This window comes from Anas acuta, chromosome 9 (genome assembly GCF_963932015.1).
Source record: "Anas acuta chromosome 9, bAnaAcu1.1, whole genome shotgun sequence".
Classification (NCBI taxonomy): Eukaryota; Metazoa; Chordata; class Aves; order Anseriformes; family Anatidae; genus Anas; species Anas acuta.
Window position 1 is genome coordinate 7,225,840 of NC_088987.1, and position 16,442 is coordinate 7,242,281.

The 16,442-nt window shown below is 44.8% G+C and overlaps 1 protein-coding gene and 1 long non-coding RNA gene across 10 annotated transcripts in view; one reads left to right on the forward strand and one right to left on the reverse strand.

Moving 5' to 3' along the window:
- The window catches only part of LOC137860961 (calcium-activated potassium channel subunit beta-2), a 128,444-nt gene that overhangs the window by 57,279 nt on the left and 54,723 nt on the right, over nt 1–16,442 (forward strand). The window lies entirely within an intron of this gene.
- The window catches only part of LOC137860962 (uncharacterized), a 51,044-nt gene that overhangs the window by 13,326 nt on the left and 21,276 nt on the right, over nt 1–16,442 (reverse strand). Inside the window, exon 3 of one of the 3 annotated variants that reach the window (XR_011099283.1) lies at nt 5,024–6,547. The exons of 1 other annotated variant lie outside the window; for it this stretch is intronic. This is a non-coding gene — a long non-coding RNA (uncharacterized lncRNA). One more of the 3 variants, XR_011099284.1, reaches the window with a different exon arrangement.

Sequence of the window (16,442 nt, forward strand, 5' to 3'; positions counted from 1 at the left end):
GTCATCCTTATCACTGAGAGTGGCAACAGCATCACAGCTAAAAATCAAAATCCTCGAATTCAATCAGTGCTCCATGGTTGTATGGTACCAGGCACTAGCTGCACAAGCCCATAGCAAGAGCAGATTCCTCCCCAGCAGAGAGTTGGTGTTTGGACTGAAAAGGCAGGGGAAAGTGGTATTCTCTTATGTGAAAGCAGAGGCACAGAAAATTATGTGCATTGTCCAAAAACACAGAGGAAGCCTATACCAAAGTCAGCAGTCAGTCTCCCAGCACAAAGGATAAACCCCATTCAATATCCTTTACGCCCACCGTGGTGGAATTATGCCCCCTGGTCACCAAGCCTAGCATGAGAGCTGCCACCTGTGCCTGGGGACAGCCCTGTCCCCAAAGCCAGCCAGCAGCAGGCTCCCAAGGGAGGAACCAGAAATTCCTTAATTGATAAACACAGGATGATCTATGCCAACGAAGGTCTCGTCCTGACAGAGATTAAGCCCTGAAGCATGAATTTTTATGACTGCTCCAAAATCCAATTTATTAGTGCTAAGTATCATTAATCAGAGCATTCACGTAACCCACAGAAATGGCCCCTCCACCTCAGGAATTGCACTCCCACACCGAGCCGGTTGCTTACCTACTTCAGTAACACAATTTTTTGTGACAGACATTGGGGGATAACACAGGCCCATTGGCCTGGCAGTTACTGACAACTAAGTTAGTGAAGGAGGAGAGGAGAGAGGAGCACGGTGTGCCTTTGACTAGCTCTGGTATTTACAAGTGAGGTTTCCAGCTGAAGGTAAATAGCGCTGAAACGCTGCCAGGCTCCTTGCTCTGCATTTCTGAATGGTTTCCCCTTCGCCGCTGCCGTGCCAAGTTTCAAATTTGCTTTGTGCCAAACTTCATACAAACAAATTTGCAGAAAATTCATTTCAAAGTCTGACCTAGGCTGGCATAAGTAAACACCTAAGGTGAAGTGAGCACGTCTGAGCCTTTGTGCTACGGCCGCTGCGTCTGTGATCACTTAAAATGGGAAGGAGAATCAATAAAGCCAGATTTGTTTTCATCCTGTCACTACTAAACCCTACGTTTTGTGTCAACAGATCCCAAACACACCTAAAATTCAAGCCCAAAAATAAAAGTTTAGCTTTGGGGTAAGGAAGGAAAACTTCCTTGTGTTCTTACAGGAACACTTTATGGTCCCTTTTGTTTGTTTGTTTTTCCAATTAAACCTGCCAGAAACTCACATAATGCTCAAGATGGGATCAACAGAGTGAGGCAGCTGAAGGAGCTCTGGGAAGAGGAACCTACATGGAAATAACATTATTTTTAAATGCGTATTTACAGAGTTTATCAAACCAGTGAGATCTAAGGCAAGATTACAATGAGACAAGGACAGAGGGAATGCAAGCCCAGCTCCCAGTCACATTGCCCAGACCTCAGATAGTGCAGCACTTCCCAAACCTCCTCCTTTCCAACCCCAACACAAGACCAAGCTGTGTGTCATTTACACAAAAGGCAGCTGCGGCTCACTTGGAGGCAGCCCAGTTTTTCAGATTTGCCTGCATTCATGGACATTTAGCCTTTCTGCAAACAGGTAATGAGCTTGGGGCAGCTGGGGATGAGCCAGGGCTCCTGCCTTGTGCATGGCCTAAACGCAGCCTGGGTAGACCCAGAGGCAGTAGCTCAGGTATCACCGCCTTACAAAACAAATACAAAACCCCCCACAGTTGCCATGTTTTTAAACAGAAAGGGCACAATCCCTTTCCTCAAAGGCAGCCACCTACCCCTGCTCCTTCAGTCCCCTCTGCACAGCACTTTAAAAACAGCAAGGCTTCCAAGCAAATACCCAAATACCCCACCTCTGAACACACTCACTGCAGCTCCCTGTCTTAGCTCATGCTCTGGGAGATGTTATTTAAACATGCTTGCAGTGATGGTGCAGCACCAAGGTAAAATAAGTCTGTTCTGGTTTTCCCTTTATAAAGCTTTTAAAAAACCACAACAGCTCAGAGGACCATCAAGGTGGGAGCTAGCCAAGAGAGTGTTTTCCTGCTGGCTCCTCACCCAGCTGGTGATGCTTGCTCAGCCTGGCTACACTCGGTGTATTTTCATTCCTCCTTTTAATTCTCTGGCCCCATGGCAGACACGGTGGGGAGCGCCTCCCAAGCCAGATTGCAGACTGCAAGGACAGTCCATCAAGTCCACCCCCGGTGCTCTTTGCTTCTGCGCTAACCTGCTCTATGGGATTTTGCCATACTAATTACTCTGCAGGCCGGTGGATAACGAGTTCTGGGTAACACAAGCCCTGCACTTACCGCTAGGTGCTTGCAGCACATCGCTCCCACACAACCAGCCCCACCTGCCCATGGGACTGCTCCTGCTTTGCCCTGCTCAGCCATAATTCAAACTCATGGGCACTTTTCTGCTCTGCCGTACCAGTCTGAGGTGCAGGTATAGTGCAGGTCAGTTCGGTAAAACGCTCCTCCTCTTCAGTCCCATTTCCCTCATTACATCCTTCCCCTGACCGCAGCAAGCCACAATCTTCTGTAGCACACGCCCTGCAATGGTGAGCGGACACCGACCATGCCACTCAAGATAAGGTAAAGACTTATAATCTTGCAACAAAAAAATAAAGCAGCTAGGCAGTGCACTGACTGCATGGTGATGCACAGGATGAGCCGGGGCCCTGAGTGCTCTCCTCCCTTTTTGGGCTGACCACATCTCCTCGCCCATGCAGAGGCAGGGGCAAAGCATGCACACTAACGGGCTGTGCTCCACCATAAGAATATTCATATTTTCCCATAAGAATAATTGCAAATATGGGATAGCTGAAAAGTGGAGAACTGACAGCATGAAAATGTCAGTTCGGAATTCAGTGGTAAAAAATGTAAATCACCGCTCACTGTTAAGGACATGGCCAGTCTCAGTAAGAAGTATATTTAAAGTCAAACTATCAGGACTAGGACGTAGAAAGGTCAGTTAATCCTTTTACTTGGAGCATGCAGTTTTTCCCTAGGATGTATTTTCTCTTGTTCCATGCAAGTCTTTGTGTCATGGGGGTCCTAATCTTCAGCACAATTAGGAGTCATTGAATTTTCGTATTCACAGTTACTTTGATCTCATCTTGCTGGGGGAAATGCAGTTGCTAGCCCCAGTTCTTCACGGTATTAATTTTTCCATTGGCCTTACGGAAGCTATCACTTAATTTAGCATCTGGCTCTTGGCATGATTTAAAAAACATCATCTCAGCAACGTTATTATCTTCCAGCAATATTTCACAGATATTGTGCAACTGGTTTATACTGATATCTTACTTAGCATCGGGCTGACAGGACAATTGCAAGGAAACATTGCAAGAAATATAAGACCATTTTAAAATAAATAATGAGCTTTAACATTTAATGGTGTGTTTTCTTTAGAAGGGATTCATAGCAATGTTCCTGTCCACAAAATTGCTGCTTTCCATAACAAGGTGGAGGTGGAAAATACCCCTTTATGCGTGAAATAAATCCCATCGAGTGGCTGAGCAACAGCTCCATTCTGGGCTGAAGTTTTCTATGGGCTTCTTGAATTATCTAATTTGCCAGAAGTGAGTGACTGCTTCTGGGAGTGTACGATAGCTAATAACACATTCTGGAGTCATTAAGTTTATCATGTAAATCTCTATTTGAGTGCGTTTAAAATGCATATTACTTTCTTGATAAACTATGATGGCTCCTTAGGAGCCGTTAATACGAATTAGGGTGCGTACCATACATAGTAGAAAGCCTTATGAAAAGCAGTTATTCCACATGCAGGGTAATCAGCTTTTAAATTATATTAAATACTGCAGCTGTAATGTTTCCCACCCCACTCTCAGGGAGCAGATTGCTTTTATAAAAAATATTTTTTTTTTGCTAAATTTCATTCCCTCAGATAAAAGCCCACTTTTGAGTCGTGCCACCATGAGGTGAGAAGCTGGAGACTTACAAACAGCAGGGAGGGAAGGATGAGCGCCTTTCATCTGCACCAGCTAAAAATCCCCAGATACTGTTTTGTTAAATAATTTCCATTATCTAAACAACGTGTTGGTTTGGGTCAAAAAATTCTCATGTATATGTGGAGCAGACTTTCTTGCTTTTTGTTCTTACCTTTGGGTCCTTACTTTTGGTGTCTTTTCAATGTGCTCTGACTACCTTTGCCCCGCATGGCGAGCTCAGTGGGACAAATCTCTTTTCTACAGATATAGTGGCCATTGGTGTTTATTTGCCATGCTCTAACACTACTGCAAACATTGTCCCCATCTGTAAAACCCTACCCTGATGGATGTTAAATGAATGGGAAGAAAGAGAGAGAAGTTGCATTGACTTCAGTCAGAGTTGGGTCAAGTCACAGCATCCCACCTAGGCCTGCTCTGAGCTTGTCCAAGGCAAAAGAAGGAGAAATGTTGGGACATGGAAATGAGATGGTTGCTGGGAGAATGGCATAAGCACTAATACAGACATACTTACAGACAGTATGTCTAAAGGAGATCTTTGGCTTAAAATGACAGTCAAGAAAATCTGAGTAGAAGCCCCAGGATTTGCCCTGTGGTGCATAAAGCGACCTTGTGATCACAGACAGGGCACATGATCCTTGCGGACTAGTTCCCACAGGTCAGGGACTCCACCTGCATATTGTGGCAAATAGATTAAAAAACGCCTTAATACAGGAGAGAAAATATATATATATATATATGCCTGGCATCAAAACAGCTCTGAGGCAGTGATAGGAGGGGACCATGGGGAGCAGCTGCAGGCACTTAGGGAGCAGGATAGTTGTAAGCTGCTGTAGCACTTATCTCTTCCCCACAGGGTCAGCTAAATTAACTTAACAGGGTCTATAAAACCAGGGAGAAAAACTTCTGTGTGTTCAGAAAATGCTGTTTTCTGATCATCAGTTACAATTTTTGTTAGCTTTGGTAGCATCACAATTTGGTACCAATTACACATTTGAAGATGACCTGCTGGCAAAAAGCTGTTAGCTTTCTGTTCCTTTTTTTGCTCGTTAGAAGATTGCAACAGGCAGCAAAGAGAATTTGCTTGCGTGTTATACCTTCAAGTTTCTGTCTACAAAGTTCTTTATTCCTTGGTAAAGTCTTTCTGCTGATACTTCTGGTGTTGAACACGTACTGTATACACATATGTTCTTGACAGTCTAAGACAGGGAGGATTCGGACAGAAATTCTGTTTTTCAGCATTTCTGCGGATGATGCCCCATCTCCATCATTAGCACGTTATGCTTGAAAGCTTATGGTTTCAGACTTCGGCAAGACCTGTTGAAAGCACCATCACTGCGATGTGTTAAAGCCTCTTTCAATGGCTCCTTTGTCCCACATGTTCCATGATGAAATTTCTAAAGGATTGTTTTCCTTCCCTGCGGCTCTTCCCTCCATTATTTCCACATAATCAAGCCACTTGCTTTAAGAGCAAACTTTTACCTTGTCGCATCCTTTGCGCTGAAGAAGTTTGTTTTCACTATGGCAACTGTGCATCAAAGGTAGGATCCTTTCACACTCATGTTTTTCTCTCTCCTTTGAGCACGGACTGACGTGTACGTGGCAGCAAGCCTTGTGAAATCCAGTTTCTACAGATGTCGGTCTGAGCCATTGCTGCGTTTCCGAGGAGCACTGGTCAGAGCAGGCAGATGCGGTGTCAGATTAGCTCTGCTCGTCTCGCAGGTGCGGGGCAGATGGCTTTGGATGTGCTCCAGGCACAAGGGCCCCAAGCAGAACGGCTGTCAGAATAATGTTGCACTTCTGTTGTGTGAGGCGCAGTGTGAAGTACCGGGTTCCTCCTTGCTCCTTGCACAGCCAGGAGCAGCGTTAGGAAGGGCTATAGGACAACCAGGAGGTATAGAGAAGGTGATAATTTATACGATAACATCAGATGATAATGCATGGGGTATTCGTTCCCATAAATGCTGAGACACTCTCGGAGTTTATCACTCTCTGCAGTTTTAGTCTCTACACAATTACACGCTAAGGCCTTCGGTAGCCAGGACATGTTGACATTTCTTTTCTCAAACTGAGCAAGCATTTGAGCTGTTTTCTATTAACCCAGGCCTAGGAGGTGGCTTTGGCATGGGATGCTCCTGTTGCTGCCATATCCAATGCCTCCAGCCTTTGGCTTTGTGCCCGGGTCTGACGCGACGCAGACAGCAGGGCTGCGCGAGACAGACAGTTGTAGGCCGCAGCCCGGGGTGCTGCAAAATTAACACCTCGGTGCTGGGGAGCGTGTGAAAGCTAAAAATACTCGCTGAGTGCCTGCAGCCAAGTGTGGAGCTCAGGTTGGCCAGGCTGTTTCTGCCGTTCTTCAGCCCAGCTCCTCCCAGCAGCCGCGGCAGCACTGGGCACTCACTGACATAGGTTGTTGGGGTCCTCTTAGAGTGTGGCGCCAAAGCTGCTGGCAAGTTCAAGAGCACTGACAGTTACTTTTCCAGCATTTTCTTGCCTTGCTTGCTAGACATCTCCAGACAGATCAGCAAGAGGCCATGAAAACACACAAGTCCTGCTTTGACTCCAGTCCTTTCCTTCAGTCCAGGAGCTGCAAGAGCAGTGGGAGTACCAGAGAGAGCAACAGAGGGAAAATTACGCTGAAAAACATCTGAGATGCTAACCATTTAATGTATGCAATCCTGCTAGAGACTCTCACAACTGTGTGCAATGGGCTGTGCTCTCCCAAGAGCATTTTCTTTAAAGTGTTTACAACATGGGTGTGTAACTACTGAGGGGCACAGACAGGTACTGCCGGCTGCATTGCACTGGGGCTGCTCAACAACAGCAACGAGGCACCAAGAGAGGTATAAACTCAAGGTACCAATCTGTGCAGACAACAGGCAGAAGTTAAGCTCCGTGCAGAGAAAAGTGTGCTCAAAAAACGTGTTGGGGAAGCATTGTTTCCTTCCTCTACAGCACTGCTGTGCCTTTCATTTAAAATAATTGAGAGTTGGAGTTAAAATTACAAGCAGAAAGGACGTAGGAAAAGTTGATAATAGCTATGGGCTCAATCTATAGGGATTGACTGAGCCAGAGATTGAGCTGTCTTCCATTAAACAGCTGACGACAATGCCAAGTGCTTGATTTACCCTTCCAGTGCTGGGATTTTTCACCCAAGCTTCCTCCCAGCCCTCTCCAGGACTGTCAGAAAATCTGTCCGTAACACTAAAGACTTAATTTCCTTGATTACTGGAGCAATCCAACATGCTAATCAACCAGATGCAGAAATCTCTTGAACAGACAGTCATGGTGACCAGAGACTCCCAGGGGGATTTTTTGATGAGTCCATGAAGCCAAAGAGGATTTTCTCAGAGCTCCCAGAAACATCCTCAACACACTAAAAACATTCTCCTGTCGGTCCCATGGGACCTGCTCATCACACCAATACCCAGCAGCCTGCATTGATTTTCCTGTGCAGGGGAGCTTTATTTCCAGAGGCGCACACTCCAGTTCAGGGGCTGGAGCTGTCTCTGAAAAGACACTCTTTTGGGAGGACAAAATGGTGTCACTAGATATTTCACACAGCTCTCCTCCACCTGCAATCTTGTCCTCCCATTCCTGGAAAAATTCTAGCCTCGTCAGTCCACTTGAGAAATTTCAACCTCTCTCTGACCCATTACTAATCAATTAACTAATTAAGAGCTTTTCCCCTCCAGCCAAACATAAAATGTTCAGCAGTTATTAGTTATTTTGAACCAAACCCCAAAACAAATTTCACACAGCCTGTTAAAATTTCCCTGAGGCTTCAAAGGACCTTGTTTAAAGCTGTTGCTCATCAGAGCTGTATTTAACCAGCTCCAAAGCAAGGTGTCCTCCAGCAGCACCTGCACAAGGAGCCCCAAGTGATGGCATCTGGCTTGACCTACAGCCACACATGCTGCAGGGCATTGGCAAGAGGACCACAGCTCCCTCCTGGGCTGTAGCTCAGACCTCTACCACATGCTAAAAGTACATTTAAAACCCCATATAAGCCCTGATACCGAGGGGTGGGATGAACTGCAGTGTTAGGGCAGAAGGCAGGCTGAGGTCACTGTGCTTTGGCCAGGTACACGCTTCTCCTGCTATGGAAATAAGTTGGGATGGCATCTGCAGGTTCATGGCAGGCCTGTCTTTTATAGCAATCAGTGCAGGCAAATGGTGGAAGTCAGATTGCAGAGGGACAAGAAATGAGTAAAAGCAAGAACTGAGACTAAGTATCTCTCCAAAACAACCATCACTGAACTTAGCTCTGTAGCACCAGTCTTGATTGCAGACAAAATGTGACTGTATCCTGGTGCACAAAGCAGTCAGCTAGGAAGGGGAAATTGTGTCAGCTCAGGGTTATTTATATTTTTAACATTTCTGTGTTTATTTCTATGTTTAAAATAAAATGCAAGGAAGAATACTACCAGTGCACTGAACTACAGAGGTAACTGGAGAAGTTTCAGACCTGGTTGAAACTGCAAAGAGAGGAGGACACAGATTTCATGAGGGGGAGCAGTCAGGCAGTTTAAGCCCTTTTACCCATGTTGTAAATCTTTCTCCTAGCAATTTTGGGACAAATCAGCAACAGATTGGGATCCTCAGATGTTGCTTAAGGAGCCTATATTCCATCTGATGAATTTTAGGTTAGTTTTTAGATTCACATCAGGAAAAAAAAAGCTATTGGCCACATGAAATATTTTCCATCCCAATTATTTTAGCAGTCTGACCACCAACCAAGGAAAGTCAGGCTAATAAAGCAGCTACCCTGCTACCACAGGAGAGGGTTCACACAGACACATTGGTGCAGCTGACTATGTTGTAGCAAGTAGTTAGCAATAATGAATAATTAATGAATAAAATAAAGTATGTGTGTCTCAATGCCCCAAGGTCTTTGGGCACCTTCACAGAAAATAATTAAAACAATAGATTACAAATAAAACGACAAGTCCCCAGACAAGTGGATGTACATAAAACCACTGAAATGCAGAAACAAAGAGGACGTGAATGTGATGCAGAAGCGAAGAAGTTCTTGTGCTCTGCAGACCCCACAGCTCCTGATCTTGCACCACACCCCAGCCCTGGGGTATGAGGAAGCCAAAAAGCAAAGGTGAATATCAGTCCTATGAAGTGATATTCATCCTAGTTTGCTACAGAAATGCCCAAATCCATGAGAGCAACCAGCATGAGACACAAGTAGCTCCTGGCCTTGTCTACAGGTGATGCCCTTTCCAGCCAATCCTCCAGACAGCCAAATGCCTTCAAGGTCAAAAAGCAATTCCTAAGAATTTCCAGCTTCAGGTTTCTTAAGTAAAACTGCCCATATATTACAGCTGCTAATAGCTGGAATTCCCTGGCCAGACACCACCATTAGCAGACTGCAGCCAGGCAGCAGTCTGTATGAATGAACATCTTTGATCATTGGGACAATCAGAGCCTTCCCCAAGCACAGCCTGAACGGGGAATCCAAGTGATCAGCCACCTTGTCCTGCTCCGCACAAACACGCACAAACTGTTTTCCAGCTCCTTTCACACCTACCTGAGTGACACAACTTCCTCAGCAAAATGCAACAGGCAGGATGTGTTTTTCTAAGTGACCTGATGAAGTTGCATGGAAAGTTTTCCAGCTACCATTTGAGATGCTGCAGGAATTACGTTTAACTAAAATAATCCACCAAACCGAATGGTGATGAGCAAAAAGCAGAATGACTCCGGGGTTGTTCCATCTCAGGGAGCACAATGGGAAAGTGGCTGTTTGCAATCTGGAACAACTCCATCCTTTCCACACAGGTGCTTAAAAATATATTTTCCCAGAACTTAATTTCTCTTGATGGTGCAAACATAAAAGTCCCCAGAGGCTAATACCAAATATCCAATTCTTCCAGTTGCTTATGAGCACTGTGAAGCCGACATTTCCTCACTTCAGCAGAGCAGCTTGGGTGTCACACAGCTCCATGCACCCAACCTGCAGCGTTACAAGCACTGAAGGACTGGGGCAGGGGAGACCTGATCAAAAGAGGCAGTGGCCACACATCCCCTTGTCCTGCTGGCACATTTCTGCTGCCTCCTTGGCTTGGCATTGGTTTGACCTCTTACTTTATCCAAGGTTTAAAAGGTTTAAGAACCTTTATTTTTTTAAAACTGTCAAAAAAAAAAATCAACATGGGGAAAAAAAAAAAAAGACAGTAAATCATTTTCTGCCAACTTACAGAGGTGGCCACTCTCCAGAAATTCGGCCACGCATTACATACTGCTTAAGGAAGCCCTGGGAGAGCAGGACAGATGGGTTGGTGGGCCGCAGGGGAGCACAGCAAGCAGAGTCAGCACAGCTGTGTCCTCATTCCTGACCCTCTCAGGAGGGTTTTGCCATGACCAGGACTCTGGATGTTTTAGTGGCAAGAGCTCTGATGTGCAGTTTGCCACCTCACCCTCTGGATGGGTCAGGGACACCAGCACCCAATGAGTGGCTGCAGCAGATGCCTCTGCCTGCCTTTGCCGCTTCGGTGTCTTGCCTCAGCAGCCTACATGCATCGAGAGCTGACTAAAACCTCCAGCATCATCCTGCTGGTAGACTGAGCACGTTCATGTGGACTTTCCACACTCCTTGAGGGAGCAGGAGCAGTGTAACGCTGATGTAACTTAAAGGCTGGCACCACCAAGAAGCACTGCACGTCTCTGAAATAAACATGAGCTCCTTCAGTAACAATCAGAGCAGGGTGTTTCATAGCCACATGCAGCAGGCTATGAGAGTAAAAACATACATCCAGACCCCACCTCTCAGGGCTATCAGTGCCTTCTGTAATCAAAGCAAAAGTTTACATCACTTCAGTACTATTTCTTCACCCATTAAAATCCTGTGTCAGCATCTGGTTCCAGCCACGCCAGCAAGGTGAGAAAGAAGCTGATACAAGGGGGAAGGAAGGAGGAGAAGCACACCTAGCAACCTGCTTAACACATTGATAATGCCCACCATGTATTTGAGATAGAAGGGGCAAAGGCTGCAGGTATATCCTCCAGAAGTCATATTGGGGGAAAAGAAAAAAAAAAAAATGTAAAGAGCAAAAGAAAAAAAGTGACTTACACCTTGCAAATCTGGAGCTTAGGAAGCAACAGATCTAAACTGGAAGCCCAGTTTGGCCCCTAAGGCATTGCTCTATTTTCTATCCATGGCACAGAGCTTCATTAGCGTTGGCACGGGGCTGTTCTCTGTACCTCCTAATTTCCCATTAATAGGTCAAACAGAAGCAAAATTTAACAAATCTGTTCAAACATTTGAACAGATGAAAGAAAATCACAAGTGATCCATCAGGGCCTGAATCGGTTCTGTCCAGGAGGTGTTTGAGCTGGCACCTGTGCATCCACATCCTGCTGTCACACCGCGTTGTACCTTCACTGGTACACTGCAGTTTGGCAGTCCTACAACTCCACTCCTGATCAAAAGCAGCCATCTCCCTCTGACTTTAGCTCACTGGTACACCTGAAAACTAACCCCATATCCCCCCAAAAAAAACAGTTCAGTTTGCCTCACGTGGTAATATTGGGTGAAGAAAGTGGTAAAAGCTGTGCACCTGGGAGTAGAGGATGGGACAGCTTCAGCAAGTTCCCACAGTTAGTTCAGCTTCAGTCAGTTGTGAAATTTCACCTTGATTTTCACTGCTTACCTCATTCCCTTCCCCATTACATTTGTAATTGCCTCAGAGAAGCTCATCACTAGGTTTCTCCATCGTTTCAAAACTTATCCCCAGGGCTCCACGCAGTGATGAGGAACGGGTGCACATCCTCGTGCATTAACACAACATTTGTCAACAGCAACGCTTCTCCAGCTCCTGAGGCAATGATGCTCTTAGAGAGGGGAGGAAGCTGTAAAACTTGGGTGAATACCCAAAAACCTGTACAGACAATTCAGCTGGGTACGTGTGTCAGTCCCTCTTGGTGACACCGGGCAGAACAGGGATGGGTGAAGGTTGCAGGGATGACCTTTAGTGAAGAACGACAACTTTTGGAGAGCAGACAGTCTCCCTTCTGCCAGGAAAGCTCAGCATAATGGAAGCAACTAAGTGGTAGGGTGCTGCTGGTTCCAGGGATTAGCTTATAAAACATAGGTTATCTGTCAATGCTCAGTGAATAAAAGCAACCCCAGCACCAATGAGCATCATGACATGGTGGGAATCTGGCCCCTGTGCTTTCTGCCCAAACCCTTCCTGCTGTTCTTGAGCACCTACAAGCACCCTACTTACCTGGGACCTGGTCAAAATTTAGGTGCAAACTTAAGACTTGCTGAGCTTCTGAGAAGGTCGTCATGTCCTTAGACCTGCTGAAATTTAAGCTTGGGGCACAACATGGCAGATGCTGTTGAGTTTAATGTTCTTCATACTTAAATGTTATTATTTTAAATTAATGTTTTATTGTCCTGGAGAACTATGCTCTGTACACGATAGCTCTGGAAGTGCATAAATAGTTATTACTTCAGAGCTGTTCAACCAGGCTGATTCCAATGAAATTTTGGGGGGTTGGGCTGAGCTTTTTTCATTTGTTTTTTTGTTTTTGTTTTTAAAACAAGTGTCAAAGGGTTATTTTTGTAGAAAAGAGCTTGGTAATTTTGAAAATGAAATGTCCTAAATCAAAGTCTAGGAATGTATTATTTCACGCACTAGCTACTGAATGATGAATTAATAATAGTATCTCAAATACATCTTCCATCAATATGCTTCTTCAGATGCCATCAGCATTTAATTAACATAAATTACATGACATGAGGAGGATTCAAACAGTCACCAAACCCCATATCTCTTATATGCTACAGAAATTCTTGCAATTTCTGCAAGATAGTAATTTTTTTCCCTGTAAATTCATCACAACTCAAGTATTTTTCACAGTACATTTAGGACTGCATTTGTCTTAGTTTGCTGAGGATTGGAGATCGGGTTTTTGGCTTTGGTTCAAGTCATCTTCTAAATTTTATGTCAAGCAATACCAGTCATACAAAGGAAATACTGGCAGTATCTAGCTGCAGAGGAACCTTCAGCAGTTCCCATAACCCTTACAATGAGGTAGGGCACCAGTAAACCACACAAGCTGTTTCTCACTTGACTGTCTTAAGTCACAAGAAAATAGTTATGACTGTCCAAAGAAGCTTGGACATTTGTTTTATCTCATAGCAATACAAAAGGTCTTGCTGCTCTGTCTTCCAAAGGTTGCAAAGGAATCAGACTGAATCCAGGAATGGGGAATTGGAGGTGCACAATCAAAATGTCAGCCAAATGACCAGAATGATGAAGAGAGAAAGAACAGCTGTAGTCCCTCAGCAGGCTGAACAGCATCCAAGTGCTCAGTTACAAAGAGGGGAACCAAGTGCAGAAGGCAAGAGGGAAATGCAAGGACATGCAGGCTCCAACTGGAGAACACAGGGATATTGCCTTTTCTCTGTGCCTTAAGCTAAGAAATGGAGGTGGCTGCTTTAACCTAGAACAAGGAACTAAAAGTTTTCTGAGTTAAACCAACAACAAAAAATCCATTATGTATAATATTAAAAGTATGCTTTGCTATTTTTTTTTTATAGCTCATTCATTTATTTAAATGTACTATTTTGTCCTTAAGCTTTGTTCAGTGAAAAGTTGATTCTGAAGTAACCTGACAAACCAAGGCATTTTATTAAATGGTTGTTCATTAAACTAGGGCAGAGGATTGGGGAGAAGTGTCCTGCTCCCCAGCTTGCTCCTCCAGGAGGACAGGGAGCACTGCGGTCCTGCACAGATGCTGTGGTGCAGGCTCAAATAGCAGAGCCATGTATAGGCCTGAAGTACCTTCTTCCAGAGACCAACAACATCTACAAAAGCTTTCAGATATGTAGTAATGAACAGATCCTCACCCCAAAAATCTTTGGTGAGTTCATAACAGGAGGCTGACTTTCCTTTGCATCACATGAAGGAGAAAGCATAGCATTATAAATAAATGGAGCTAATGTACTGCAAGTGGTGGGGAAAAGATTAGCCCTGCATTCAATTACACTGTTCTAGTCCATATAATCCACTCCAAATTAGTTAATATAGTGTTCACTATCCAATCGCCCTCCCTGCTATTGTTACGAGCTGCCATACAGCACTAAGCACCGCGCAATCCTGCGGCAAGCAGCTGTTCATTCTCCAAAGAGTTCACAAGAGACCAAATAAGCAAAAGAAAAATAATAATAGCACAAAGTGTCCAAGGTTACAGAGCAAGTCAGTCACGGTGGCAGGAACAGAGCCCACATCCTTCTTGCCCTTGCTGCGTGCAGAGGACTCCAAAACGTGCCTTTGGTCGGTTGGCTTCTTTTGATTTTAGATGGATTTTTCCCAGTGACAACCTACATTTAGCCTCATCTGCTGTGCTAAGACCTCAGTATTAATGACTAAATTTTCCATAGGTATCATACACGTCTATCAAAGCTGGCTAATAAACCAGCAAACACACAACATTGCCTTAAATAGGGCAGTTATTTCCTAAACTGGCAGACAGTGGGTGCCACCTGAAAAAGATCAAGAATTCACGCACTAAAAGCACTGCTGCAGGAACCTGTTCCCAAAGCATGCCACATTCACACATACAGGCAACGTAATTGTGAATATTTGTGAAACCCACCGCTGTCAGAGAACAAGTCTCTTTTCTTTGTTTTCCATTAAAAGAAATCATTTGCCAACACATTTGAGCTTCAGTGTTGAGCAAAGGGAACTGTGGCTGTCTAACTGTGGGAACCAATGTTTTTGTACCTCCATTCACCTCCATCCCATCTTTGTTCACGCCATTAATTGGCTTAGAAAAAAATCTCAATTGGCTAGAAAAAAAATTCAAAAGCAGTAACAACAGCCCTTGGTCGCCTCACCCACCTTAAGGTACAATTTCAAAATGGGAAGATGGAGCCATCATCCCTTCTTCAACCACAGCTGAACACTTCCCAGCTGCATGGTTACACTTCCTCCACTTCTCTGGGTGCTTGCCCACAGCAGCAGCAGCTCCCAGCACACCAGACAGGAGGCTGGGTGCAGCTCTGGCATTTTTACAGCAGTGGCTGAGATTTTCAGAAGAGAAACAGCGTCTGTGTCTGATTATAACCCAGTGCGAACTGGACTCCTGACCGCTTGGGTCATTTTCAAACATCCAGGCCAGAATTAGTAGCAAAAGCATTTTCTTTTTTATCTTTTCCTCTCCCCTTTGCTTTTGTTTTTCATTACACGACCACGAAGTGATATCGTGCTATGACAAGCAGTCAGAGCTAAGCTGAAACACTGCTCCTGCTACAATTCCTCGCTCAGTCACTCGTTTCCCTTTCTCATGCCAGTCTCAGGAGGCTTATTAATAACAACTAGGGAGACAGACCTTTTCCATCTCTGACTTCGTAATGGGCAAATTTTCCCTAGAACCTATTACTGAGATTTCTTCTCCCAGACATCCCCCTCCGTGCCCCTACCCAAGATCAGTGGTATTTCCAGAAATTAAGTTAGCTCCACTAACTGTGTTATGTACTCTATTCTTGACAAACCACCCTTCATTGCCTTAATGTTCTCATTATGGTTGATACACTGCATCGCTGTTCATTTATTATAGCATTTTAACTCAAGTTCAGATTGTATATCACTGGTGGAGCTCTCTGGGATAAAGGGCAATGAATACGTTAATTGCCTGATAAATTATTAAGGATGCTCCTTTAATTGGGTAATGTGCTGTTTACATCTTTGAAGCAAATACTTATGGAATCTACATGGGTGCAGATTTTTGCTAAACACACAGCTACCAGCCTCTCTCTCCCCTTGAGAATAACAGTTTTATCAGGCTATTAAAATAAACACCACGCAGGATAAATTGTACCAGATGCCAGGCGAGACCTGCATCTGGAGACAAGACGCAAACTTCCATCAAAGTCAGAGGAGGTGCACTGACTTACAGCAGCCGAGGGACTGGGCTTCTGCATCCAATGGATTTCACTCCAAGTGAGGCAACAGCAGCAGAAGACCTACATTTTACATCGCTTTAGCTAACCTAGTTCAAATGAGCTGAAATGGGTCACAGTGTACCCACACAAGGAGTTCAGCAGCAAACCCAACTTCAGAAGAGCACAGGGAAAATGCAGCTGGGGAGAGCAAGTGCACAGTGTGTTAAACAGAGCCTGTCGCAGCAGAAATCTGTTTTTTTGGCTGCTCTTGCAACCAGTTCAGAAATGAAACATCTCCTGGAAGGGCACAGCTGCCTACACCCATGGGGAAAGGAGGGGGACAGGAGGGAAAGGCAGTCCCCTGCCTCAGACCTTGCTGCTCCAGGCTCCCTTCTCTCTGAAGATGTCTACTCTGAATCTGAGCTTTCTTGAAGTTTTACAACGTCCCTTCTTTCCTGAGCTGGGTGGATGTGAAAATACTTGTCACATTCTTTCCAGCCATATGCTATGCTTCCTGCTTATTAAAAGAGAGAGAAGGGAGCAGACTGTCTAGGAAGGAGCTT